Source organism: Perna viridis, chromosome 1, assembly GCF_037379345.1.
Source record: "Perna viridis isolate PV_CMFRI_1.1 ecotype Kerala chromosome 1, ASM3737934v1, whole genome shotgun sequence".
Classification (NCBI taxonomy): domain Eukaryota; kingdom Metazoa; phylum Mollusca; class Bivalvia; order Mytilida; family Mytilidae; genus Perna; species Perna viridis.
This window is the reverse complement of record NC_142445.1, coordinates 70,737,684-70,750,444: the sequence shown is the minus strand read 5'-3', so window position 1 is coordinate 70,750,444 and position 12,761 is coordinate 70,737,684. Positions and strand designations below refer to the sequence as shown.

General features: G+C 31.9%; 1 protein-coding gene across 6 annotated transcripts in view; it reads right to left on the bottom strand.

Annotated features, from left to right (window-relative positions):
• The window catches only part of LOC148630222 (uncharacterized), a 38,052-nt gene extending 35,438 nt beyond the window's left edge, over nt 1-2,614 (bottom strand). For 3 of the 6 annotated variants that reach the window (XM_088563404.1, XM_088563397.1, XM_088563387.1), the window contains exons 1-2: nt 2,418-2,537; nt 1,410-1,454 (exon numbers count right to left, since the gene is read on the bottom strand). The gene's annotated coding sequence lies outside the window, so the exon portion shown is untranslated. Of the gene's footprint in view, nt 1-1,409; nt 2,061-2,417; nt 2,538-2,596 lie in introns of those variants that run through there. The other 3 variants (XM_088563395.1, XM_088563419.1, XM_088563411.1) reach the window with 3 other exon arrangements.
• Between the last annotated feature and the right edge of the window lie 10,147 nt (nt 2,615-12,761).

Here is a 12,761-nt window from a genome sequence, read left to right as displayed (position 1 = left end):
TTGTCCAGTGTGGTGGACATGTTTTTCAACAAACAGTCGGCATTCCAATTGGAACAAATTGTGCTCCTCTACTTGCTGACCTATTCCTTCATTCTTATCAGGCTGACTTTATAGCTGATCTGATCCGAAAGAAAGAATATCGTTTTGCTAAATCCTTTAATCTTAGTTTCCGCTATATAGATGACATATTATCTTTAAACAATCCTAATTTTGGGGATTCGATACATCACATCTACCCCAAAGAACTTGAGATAAAGGATACAACAGACACTGTGAAATCAGCCTCATATCTTGACCTACACTTAGAAATTGATGGTAAAGGAAAACTATTGACCAAACTTTATGACAAACGTGATGACTTTTCATTCAGAATTGTCAACTTTCCTATCATCTGTGGCAACATCCTATCGGCACATGCGTATGGAGGGTCCATATCACAACTCATACGTTATGCCAGAGCTTGCCGAAACACGCAGACTTTTTGTATCGCGCTAGAATTCTAACAAAAAGGCTTCTTGAACAGTGTTATGTTGCTACAAGACTGAAGTCATCACTACAGAAGTTTTATGGTCGTCATCATGAACTTGTGATCGTTATGGTGTATCCATCTGCACCATGAAAACTGATTTATTCAACAGGTCAGTTTTCCTTTCCTCGTTTGTCTATCCCGGACTTAACTTTTTATGAGCAACTCGGCAGGTGTTTCTAGAAGAGCAGAGGATGCTTACTCTACGGGTGCACCTGGTCCATGCTCCCAGTTTTTGGTGGAGTCCGAGTTGCTCATTTGCTTTTATTACTTTGTATGTATGATTTTGGTTACTTCATGTTCTTTGTTGTGTATGTCTGTTTTCCATGTCTGGTCTTTGTCCCTGGATTACATTCATTTGATTTCCGCTAGAATCTTGGTTCCCTTGATTACTCTATATAAAGGTTATATTATTTGTTGCATTTCCCCTCATCATACCGCTATAACCTTGATTATTCTTGATAAGTATGACAGCATTTAAAACTAACAGTAAGGCAACGAAAAGTAAAAATTACAAAACGAACTACTACTACTTCTTATTTTGATATATACATAGTAGTTATATAGAACAACTATCACATCCCTGTTGTCTCAGATACTACATAATAATTTACAGCAAACCTGTCTGAACCAAACCTGATCCAAGTGTTTTTTTAGTACAGGCAGGTTTCAGTTCATATAGAGTCAGACATGAAGAGACTTTGGCCTCATAACCAGTTCACACAGGTTTCCAGTTTATTCAGGGTAAAGTTTAGATAGATTTCACAATTCTGTATTATAGTTAAGTGTAAAATAACTGACACTAACTGCTATAAACAGTTAAATCATTTTTCTTATATGTTACCCGAATTAAATACACTAATATCTATGTAAACAGCCTTACCTGTTGTTGGTAGTACCCCATGTCCAGTGGGACAGGTAATCACAACTGAAACCATCAGAAAATATTAGTTATTGGACATTTAATAAATCATTGAAATGTAGCATAGTCAATGAAGATATGAAATATTAAACAAGAATGGCATATTTTACAGGTGATTTGATTTCAAAACGAACAGCCTATCCTATTCTTGGTAAAAGATAACAGACCTAATTATACCAAGAATTTAAAGTCTACAACATAATAATATCTAGTTTACTTAATACACCCCCATATAGTCATAGTTCACCTGTGAAGCATCTTGTGTTAGATATGTTTTTTTTTTGTTTTTGTTTTTGTTTTTGTTTTTGTTTTTTTTGGTTACCTATTCATGCTATTCCAATTTTAACTATTGTTACTATATAAGTCATCGTCTCTATTCCCTTTTAAAACACCAAGACAAAATCATCTAGCCTCTAGGATGTATCCAAGTATTTAGGGAAAATAGTTTTCTACTCAGGTACACTATTTATTCTGAAAAATATGGCACTTATAAATGATGGACAGACAGACAGACCAAGGGACAGTTAGGGTGATTCCAATATACCATCGACTTGTTGAGTGGGTGTTCTTAATGTTCAATTAGAACACCAAATCCAATAAAGTATCCACAAAATAATTTAGGAAGAAGTTGAAGAGTTAGAAGCTCACAAGGACTTAATCATTAGTAAATAAACAAATACTGTAAACATCATAGATAATCTAACTTTTTTACTAGAAAACTTTTATATTTTCTGGGAGTTATTGTGAAAAAGGTAAAGATTCATGAAAAAAATATACATGTATATTATTTAATTTCTAATTTTAGAAGGGGATGTAAATTCACTGAATATGCCATCTAGTAAAACATGGAGGTCATAAAAAATTCACAGACAATGTAACCTATACTTACACAAAACAGGAAGTAATATTAAGTATTTCTATATAATCTTTCTCTCACAACATTAATTTTTACGTGATCTAAAAATTTACCTCAACCAACATATCCATACAACGACTATCTACTTTTCAATGAAACTTAAATCCTATCACATATTTAATCATAATTGACATCCCAATAAAATGTTTATCTAATAGCACGATCGATGAAGAATGAAAATCAATACAAAAATATCATCATTTCAGGTAACATTCCTATGTAACATACCTACTTTATACTACTTGAGTTTCTATTCTTTGATCAATGAATAAAACTCTACAAATAAAATATCTTGAGAAAAATCTTTTCTTCAGTCAATTTAACGAAAAATTCAACCATCAAAATAAATGAATTGCATCATTAACCAGTTATACAGTATTGTAAACATTAACCAGTTATACAGTATTGTAAATATTAACCAGTTATACAGAATTGTAAACATTAACCAGTTATACAGTATTGTAAACATTAACCAGTTAAACAGAATTGTAAACATTAACCAGTTATACAGTATTGTAAACATTAAAATCTGCATTCTAACATCTGATACATTGCATAAGGAAATTAAATTCAGACCTATAGGTTGTGCTTATTCTATTTTTAACAAAATAGTTGCTTATGGGAATTACTATTTGATTTTTATGTGTGTGAAGAAGGGGGAGGCTAGGATGTGATATGAAATAAAAAGGCAGAATTGAAATTTTCAAGAAAAAAGGGAGGTCAGGACAAAAAAGTAAAAAACATAATGTATAATTGACATAACTGATTTATGTATATTTTTTTTTTAATTTGGGACAGAAAAAAATAGAACCTATATTTTCTTAAGAATAAATCAGCAGGATAAAAAAATTATCCTAGCCCCCCCCCCCCCAAAAAAAAAAACAAAAACAAAAACCCTCTCAACCCAAGTACTCAAAACAATAAAGATGACCCTTCCAGGCCAGGTACTCAGATAAATAGTATAACCCTTCCAGTCCAAGTACTCAGATAATAATTATGACCCTTCCGGCCCAAGTACTCAAATAATAACGATGACCCTTCCAGTCCAAATACTCAGATAATTAGTACGACCCTTCCAGTCCAAGTAATCAGATAATTAGGATGACACTTCTAACTCATGTACAGAAACAATTAGGATGACCCTTCAAGTCCAAGTACTCAAGTAATCAGGATGACCCTTCCAGTCCAGTACTCAGATAATTAGGATGACCCTTCCAGTCCAAGTAATCGGATAATTAGGATGACACTTCTAGCTCATGTACTAAAACAATTAGGATGACCCTTCAAGCCCAAGTACTCAGATAATAAGGATGACACTTCTAGCCCAGGACTCAAACAATTAGAATGACCTCTACAACACAAACACTTTAACGTTATGGATAACCCTTCAAGCCAAAGCACTAAAACAATTACAGAGTTTGTAGATGTACAACAAACCCAAAATTCTCAAAGTACAATTTATCATTCTAGAGTTATACATGTATATACATACCAAATTTGAAGGTAATCCATTGAAAGTTCATCAAGTGCTAGCAAACTAAAAATTACAGGATGAAAGTCTACTTAAATATAGACAGACATCCAGGTTAACAAGAACTGGACATGCAATCAGGCGGAAAGTCAGAGAATCAGTTCATTTAAAAAAATCCCATCAAAGGTTTTCAAATTTTAGCTTTTAAAACTGTATAGACATAGTAAGTAGTAAAACTCAATGCCCCTGATATCTAAGGGTGGGGGCATAAAAGGAAATTTAAACACAAGATGTTCCTAGAAGCCTAAATGCCTCACTAGGTTTTAGTCTACTTATTTGTTAATTAAAGGCACACTCAATTTCACAAAAAATGGCTGAAATCTGCAAGTTCATGGGTGAGTTCTCTAAGCAAATTGGGAATTGTCAAGAATTCCATTGTAAAAGGTAAATTGATTAGATGTTGTTTTAACATTTAGCAAATTTAAAGGTTTTAGCAGTTGGAACTGTAAGTGCAACATACAACATATTAAAAGTTGGTATAACTGAAATGTGCAACAACGTGAAATGAGTATATCATAAGTGTAACTACAGACCATGATCAGTATAAGTATGTCACAATAAAATTATCAATATGAATAATAGATTGTAAAAAATAAAAACAAGTAAAACTGTGAGCAATGCTCCCTTAATTGATACCTCCACTCAGACATTTGATAATATACACCTTTTGACCTCCAAATTGTCACTCAGTTGTGTAGAGTGAGAAATGGATAAGATATAGGTACCCCACATCAGGGATAATAAAGTCCAAGTTTGCAGATGTGAGATCTAAACGAGAGGTTTTAAAAAAGTCTGAATCACTCACCCGTCAAACCATGTCCTATTAACTCAGTAAGTAAATAACGGTATAATACTTTTTTACCATGTCTTCCCAGAAAATTGCTTAAAAAGGGCAATGAATGCTGTAAGTTCAACCAAGTACCTAAGGCACTGTAAAATGTTGGAATTGACTTCAAGTAATTTTTAGAAAATTTTGAAAATGGCCGTCAAGAACAAATTTTTGTCATCACCATTCAACTTAGAATACCATGTTTCCTAGAGAAATAAAAAAAATAATTGAAATCCAAGTAACTGGTGAAAATGGCAACAAAATGGCAGTCGTTTGGAAAATTGCCACCTAAAAAAATTTCAATACTGCCAGTCAACTCCAAATATTGTATTTATCTTATGAGAAACTTTCATCTCCATTAATCTTCAATAGTTGAAGAAAATTGGCAATAAAAGGTATTTTGACCCTATGCTCTATTTTTTGTAACAGCAGCCATTTTTTTTTAAGTTTCAAAAATTTTAAATGATCAGTTTGTGCAGGATATCCTAAGGAACAACCATGCCAAGTTGATCAAGCAGTTTCAGAGTAGAAGATGCCTGAAATGCTCACCTTGTTAAATTTTGCTTTCAAGGGCAATAAATATAGTAAGGAGTTGTTGGACAATTTTGACTCAAGAAGACTTTGGTAGGACTTATCATAAGAATCATTTCACAACTGATAGTTTCTTTCTGTCATAGTTTTCAAGATATTGGCTGGCAACTGTAAAAAAAAGTCATTTTTTACCTTTCAAGGGCAATAACTCTTACAAGTCTGACAACTTTGATCCTTAGAGACTTTTGTAGGACTTATAAACAGGATCATTGCAAAATTTGTAAGAATTTGGCTAAACCTAACGGTTTTAGAGATATGATATGCAAAAAACTACTGTCTGACCCCTCTGTTCTATTTTAGTAACAGCAGCCAATTCATGTTTTTTGAAGGATCAAAAATACCCACGTCAGTTCTATGTGGGATACCCCAAGGAATATTCTTACCAAGTTTGATTCCAATGGGTCAAGTAGTGTCAGAGGAGAAGATGTTTTAAAGAAATAACATTAAAAATAGCAAAAAAACATTGAAAAGGGCAATAACACCAACATGGCTTAACAGATTAAAACAAAAATTTGACCACAGATGTACCTCATCATGCTGAACACTTTTATTCACATCAGACTTTGGCTAAACCTAACGGTTTTGGAGATATAAGCGAAAAACTTCTGTCTGACACATATGTTCTATTTTTAGTAACAGCAGCCATGTTTTTAATCAGATCAAATATCTCCACATCAATTCTCCGCAGGATACACCAAGGAACATTCATACCAAGTTTCCCTCCAATTGATCAAGCAGTGAGAAGTCAGAGGAGAAGATTTTTTAAGGAAATAACATTAAAAATAGCCAAAAAAATTCAAAAAGTGCAATAATGCTAACATGGCTCCACTGATAACAACAAAAATTTCATCTCAAATAGATCTCATCATGCTGAACACTTTAATCTTGTCAGAATTTGGCTAAACCTAACAGTTTTAGAGATATATGCGAAAAACTACTGTCTGACCTCATGTTCTAATTTTAGTGACAGTGGCCATGTTTTTTGATGGATCAAATTTCCACACACCAATACTATGCAGGATACCCCAAGGTACATTCATACCAAGTTTGGTTCCAATTGGTGAAGTAGTGTCAGAGGAGAAGAGTTTTGAAAAAAAAAATTATTAATATGGTTTAGAAGGAGTAATGGATAAGGGATTGGCCCCCCTCTCATAACAGAAGGAAGTATGTGCAGAAGGTAGGAAGGGAAGATGGACACTTCTATCACTATATACTCCCATTTTGCAAAGTTGGGGTTAGGGGAATACCTTTTGCAAAGTCTGGGTACAACAAAGAAAACATTAGGCTCTTGATGAATGGATACAAATTCTGCAAAATTGCCATCGATGTGTATACTGAAAACTTCAAAACCACGAATTCAAGAATCTTGTGTTTCTTCCCTGATCCACAAAAATTGGTATCAACGAATTAAAGTACTTTTACAGTAATACAGGTAAATGTTAAGCTTTTCAACACTGATGAATTACGTCATGGTAATATTTTAAATATCATAAATGGATTTTAAAGATTTTTTATAGATTGAAAATAGGATCTTAATAAAAATAACATTTAAAGCACTATTAAATTCAAATAATTTATAGATTCAGAAATGAGATACTGAAACAGTACTTTAGATGTTTAGTCATCATCAAAAGTTTTTTTCAATATAACTCAGAACTGATGATTGTCAATATTTCATCTTATTGCAACCTTAACTTTATCTAGTATGAGCAATAAATATAAATTTTCTAAAAGGGGAAATAATTTTGTCAGGTCTGAGAAGCTATTTGTATTAATTTGAATAAATTGAATACAAATTGTTTGAAGTAGCTATAGTAAATACACTACTAGACTTTAATGCAAATAGTCAACACTCAGATTACAATATGTAGTAAGGTATTTATTTAATTGTGGGTATATTTTACACCCATTGAATGTGCAGAAGTTTTAGATAATAATGAAAACATACATATGTATGTCCCATCATTACATAAAGACTTAGCTAACAGAATCTAGAACTACATATGTATGTCCCATCATTACATAAAGACTTAGCTAACAGAACCTAGAACTACATGTGTATGTCCCATCATTACATAAAGACTTAGCTAACAGAACCTAGATCTACATATGTATGTCCCATCATTACATAAAGACTTAGCTAACAGAACCTAGAACTACATGTGTATGTCCCATCATTAAATGAAGACTTAGCTAACAGAATCTAGAACTACATGTGTATCTCCCATCATTACATAAAGACTTTGAGATGTAGTGCTTATTTACCCATCATAGACACTTTTTTTACCATTTAAATGCTCCTTGTAGTGTATATTTGGAATTGTGCAAAATATCAAAATATCAGAACATTATCAAATTATAGGAACCAAACATCTGAAATATAACATCCTGTATGCTTATTGGAAATAATAACATTCAAGTGTAAACTACAGTGACTAATATAGTTAACTTCATAAAATATAATAGTAACATTCAAGTGTTAACTACAGTGAGTAATATAGTAAACTTGATGGAATACAGTTGGTCTTCCTTTGATTGAATGACCATTGATGAAATGTTTTAGGCAGTTAACAAAAAGTTTAACCTTAATATCATTTAATTTCATTCTGAGAAAATTTAAAAATTCTACAAAATAAGGAAGTTCATCAGGTAATTGTTGTTTAACCAATACCAACTCTGTTCCCTTAAGTAAGCTTTGATACTTGCTGTGAAAGATGAAAAAAGAAGAAAACTATGTCATTCTTGAATTCCACTAAAAGTTTTCACACAAATCAATTGTTTTTAACTTTGAACAAACAACAGAAAATATTTGATTAAATTACTACATAAACATTTAATATTTTCAATTAATTTAAAGTTTACACAAGTTCCAATTTTGCCCTTTTTCATCTCAGACCATACAAGGGTGAAATAGGAATACTCTTATGTCCTATAGACCAAACTCCAAAGTTAAGGCTAAATGGGCATAAGCAATTTCATTAGCACCGTTGAGTAATTATTGTAATAGTTGAGCCATCATTGCATCTTTAAACAAATTTGGTTCCTTCAGTTATTTGCCAATCAGGTATCCTATGACTCTTTAGTGTAAAGTTTCATTCAATTCATCAAATGGTTAAGGGAGAGTTTCCATCCACAAGACAAAGATGCTGACCATACACAACTTGTTGAATGGAATAATATAAAATATGTATCTCTTATTAACAATGCAAAGTTTTATTTTAATAATAAAGTAAATATATTATTCTAATGTAACATCATGATACTTGAAATTTATTTTTTTAGTTTGAATAATACCATTAGAACCATGGCTGCACAAAGGAGAAGGTTCAGTAAGGCCCTAATTTGGCCCCTGTATTCAACGTTTTTGAAAGACTTGGTCTGGTCTATACTAGTTAGTTTATTTGAAAGGATAATGGTTATAGTAAATACATCTCAGCCAATTTTGGTGATATCGTGAATGGTTTTGACTAATAGTGGTCAAAATTAACACAATACTAGTGAATTCTTCAATTTTGTTGCATTTCTAAGTGGCCTCATCTATGTTTTTCCAAAATATTGACATATATGTTTTATCTTACAAAACTACACATTATATATATAAAGATCAAGAATGAACACACATGCACCCACATTTATTTTTCACAAAAACCATCAAAACTATGCTGAAATATTGAGATTTTATGGATTTTTCATCATTAAGGCATTTTTTTTGGTGCTACAATGACAAGATGCTTTTCTGTTTTGGCCTATATCTTATCAAACTAGTTGGTGTAAACACTTATGTGTACAAAAACAATATAAATCTTTATTTTGAACAATTTCAAATTTTGAGGCCGAAATTGGCCATAACCGAACCGTCTTCTTTAAGCATGCACAGAGTTAATTTTAAAGATGTTTTAATTGTTATTTCCAGACATATTTGAGATTTGCATTACCGTATTGTATTTGAAGAACACGATCTGACATTAGCAAATATCCATTTTCTGGCAATACCTGTGCTATCTCCTTAATATCCTTACGTCTACACAATAATAAAAAAAGCTCACAATTGATCAAATTTAAGGTTTGTTACAAATAGAAATCTTTTAAATCAGACAGTGCTAAAATGCAAATTTAACAAATAAATAAGTAATACAATGAAAATAGATTTACTTGAACAGTCAATTTAAAATCAGTATTTCCAAACAATTAGAACAATAGCATTGTATCAACAAACAATTATTTCCTGATTCCTGGAATCAAATGCTAGCTATACAAATGAATTAAAAATCAAAGGAAGAGAATCATCGAGTTCAAAAAACTGCTTCCCTGAAATCAGCATCCTGAAACAAAACAACAGGACAGAACCAATTCATTAATGCTTTTGCTCCAATGTATTTAGTAATATTTCTTGACAAGAATACATTTGAATTGATTTTACCCATTTCATTACATTGCATTTTGGCTTAAAATGTGACAGTGTAATCACTCAAAGTACATTTATTATGATAAAAAGGGTGAATCCTAAATATGCTTAACCTCTCTCTCTCTCTCTCTCTCTTAGACATGTCTTAATCTTTTTCTCAGAACTATTATTAAATAAATTTCAATAGACATGCATGAAACTTGAAACTTAGTATATATATAAAAAAACATTCATAAAAAAAAACAATCCTTTGGTAAGATTACATATACAACATCCAAAATACATATTATCAGATAGTATGAAAATGAGTAAAATAACAAAGAGAAAAATGACTGTCATAGGATACTGTTAAGTACCATAAAAACACCCCTGGGGTAAAATGACATTATATCATGAAAATATCATGAAAACATAAATGATATTGATCTATAAGATAAAACAGTGTGTAAATCACCTGTTTGTCAACCACTTCTGAAGTACATTTAATGCATTATACATGGATTAAAATAACTACTTGTTTGCGATAGTGACTTGATCACAGTTTTTGTCTGATGAGCCATTCAGGGCAAGCCTGACGGAAACCATGATTAAGTCAATGTGCTATGTAATGAAATGAGTGAAATAAAATATTTACTGTTTAAAGCTACTGACCAAACTTTGCGACAAACGTGATGACTTTTCATTCAGAATTGTCAACTTTCCTATCATCTGTGGCAATATCCCGTCAGCACCTGCATATGGAGTGTTCATATCACAACTCATACCCTATGCTAGAGCTTGCCAAACTTTTTGTATCATGCTATAACTCTAACAAATAGGCTTCTGGAACAGGGTTATGTTGCTACAAGATCAAAGTCATCACTACAGAAGTTTTATGGTCGTCATCATGACCTCGTGGATTGTTATGGTGTATCCATCGGCACCATGAAAACTGATTTATTCAACAGGTCATAGTTTTCCTTTCCTCGTTTGTCTATCCCGGACTTGACTTTTTATGAGCAGCTCGGCAGGTGTTTCTAGAAAAGCAGAGGACGCTTACCCTGCCGGTGCACCTGGTCTTTGCTTCCAGTTTTAGGTGGAGTTCGAGTTGCTCATTTGCTTTTGTTACTTTTTGTATGTATGATTTTAGTTACTTTATGTTCTTTGTTGTGTATGTCTGTTTTCCATGTCTGGTCTTTGTCCCTGGATTACATTCATTTGATTTCCGCTAGAATCTTGGTTACCTTGATTACTCTATATAAAGGTTATATTATTTGTTGCGTTTCCCCTTATCTGTTTCTTTTTCTAATATCTATTTTCATTTTTAATTATTAATAATTCACCAATGATATTTTTTGTTTCAAAATATGGCTTAATTACTACCTTTTTTTTCTTTGGTGTATTGATGTGGTGTATTCATGAACAATTGTTGCAGTAATACCATTGGCTTGCTCATGTGTATAAATGGTGAGTTTGATTATTCAAAGCTCATGGTTAATACCATGAGCTGGTTTATATGTCAATTGCTCAAAGGTAATAGTTAATACCATTGGTTTGTTCAGATGTCAATTGCAAACTGACCTGAATATTTTCATAATAAGATCAGTCTGCTTGCCTAAATATAATCAAAGAGTTCAAATTAAATATATTAAAGATAAAGTCCTGAGATATAGTGGAGATTTAACACTTTGTATGGTAAAATACATTTTTATGAAAAAATGCTGTATCGTGAAGCTTCCTGTCTATAAGAAAATCAAGTCAAGGTTATACAATTACCAAAGACAAGACATCAGTAACCTTAACCTTAACCTTAACCTTGATAAAGAATATTAAAACATTAAATGGAAACAAACACTGACAACATTGGTTTTAATGTAGATGTTAAAACATCTGTATCTTTGATTGGTTAATTTATATATATTTCACTCTATCTTTACATTTCTGCCAGTTTTAAACTAGTTTTAATGTTTTTTTGGTTTTTTTGGTCAAATTTCAATTCTCTACATTTAAACTTTACATCATGTCCATTGACGTATTCATTTTATTTTTTTCCTGTTTTTGTTTTTTTTTTGTTTGTTTTGAATTACAGTAAAGATTATGTTCATCGTCAACCCATAAGTTTGTCATAGTATCAATGGAACCAACAGTTTTGTAAAAAATGGAAAATGATGGTACATTCATAGTTAAAACCAATTATATCATAATTCATCTATCTTGTGTGAATGACTTTGGTATGTCTTTATGTTTCAATAGATGGACATTTACATGTAACAATAGTTTGCTAAATCATACTTGAACCAGGGTTATTAGGTTTGACCTGTAACAGTTTACTGTAAATCCAACTAAACAAGTAAATCGTAGACCTTTAATAACCAACCTTTGAGTCTTTTGTTGATACAAAGTTAACACAGATATTCCATACATTTCATGTAATTTTATTGGGCATTTAAATTTTACTAATTTTGCACTTAAATAATCTGCAAACTCTCTTGAATATGTTTTGTGAAGTTTCTGCTGGGGGATTTTCAGTGCAACTGTAGTATAATATGTGAAACCCAATAAAACTACAGACAAAGCATGAAAAATACGGAATATCTATATTACAATTGATTATTGTAAATGCTTTTCCACTTTTTTTATGTTAACCTATTGTAAATATGTTGTAAATGTATTTCACATGTAAAATGTTAAGAGTAATCAGAAAAGCAGGACAAAAACCTTATATCTTGTCATCCAATCCACTTTGGTGAAGTCAGTATGATACATCTTTCACATGGTATCTCCCTACACAACTCTAACATGATATTATCCAAACCACTTTGGTAAAGTTAGTATGACACATCTCTAATGTGATGTCATCCAACCCACCATGGTGAAGTCAGTATGACAAAACTCTAGTATGGTATCCAACCCACCATGGTGCAGTTATTATGAAACAACTCTAATATGGTATCATCCAACCCACCATGAAGTTAGTGTGAAACAACTCGGCATTCCAATAGGAACAAATTGTGCTCCTCTACTTGCTGCCCTATTCCTTCACTCTTATGAAATGACTTTAT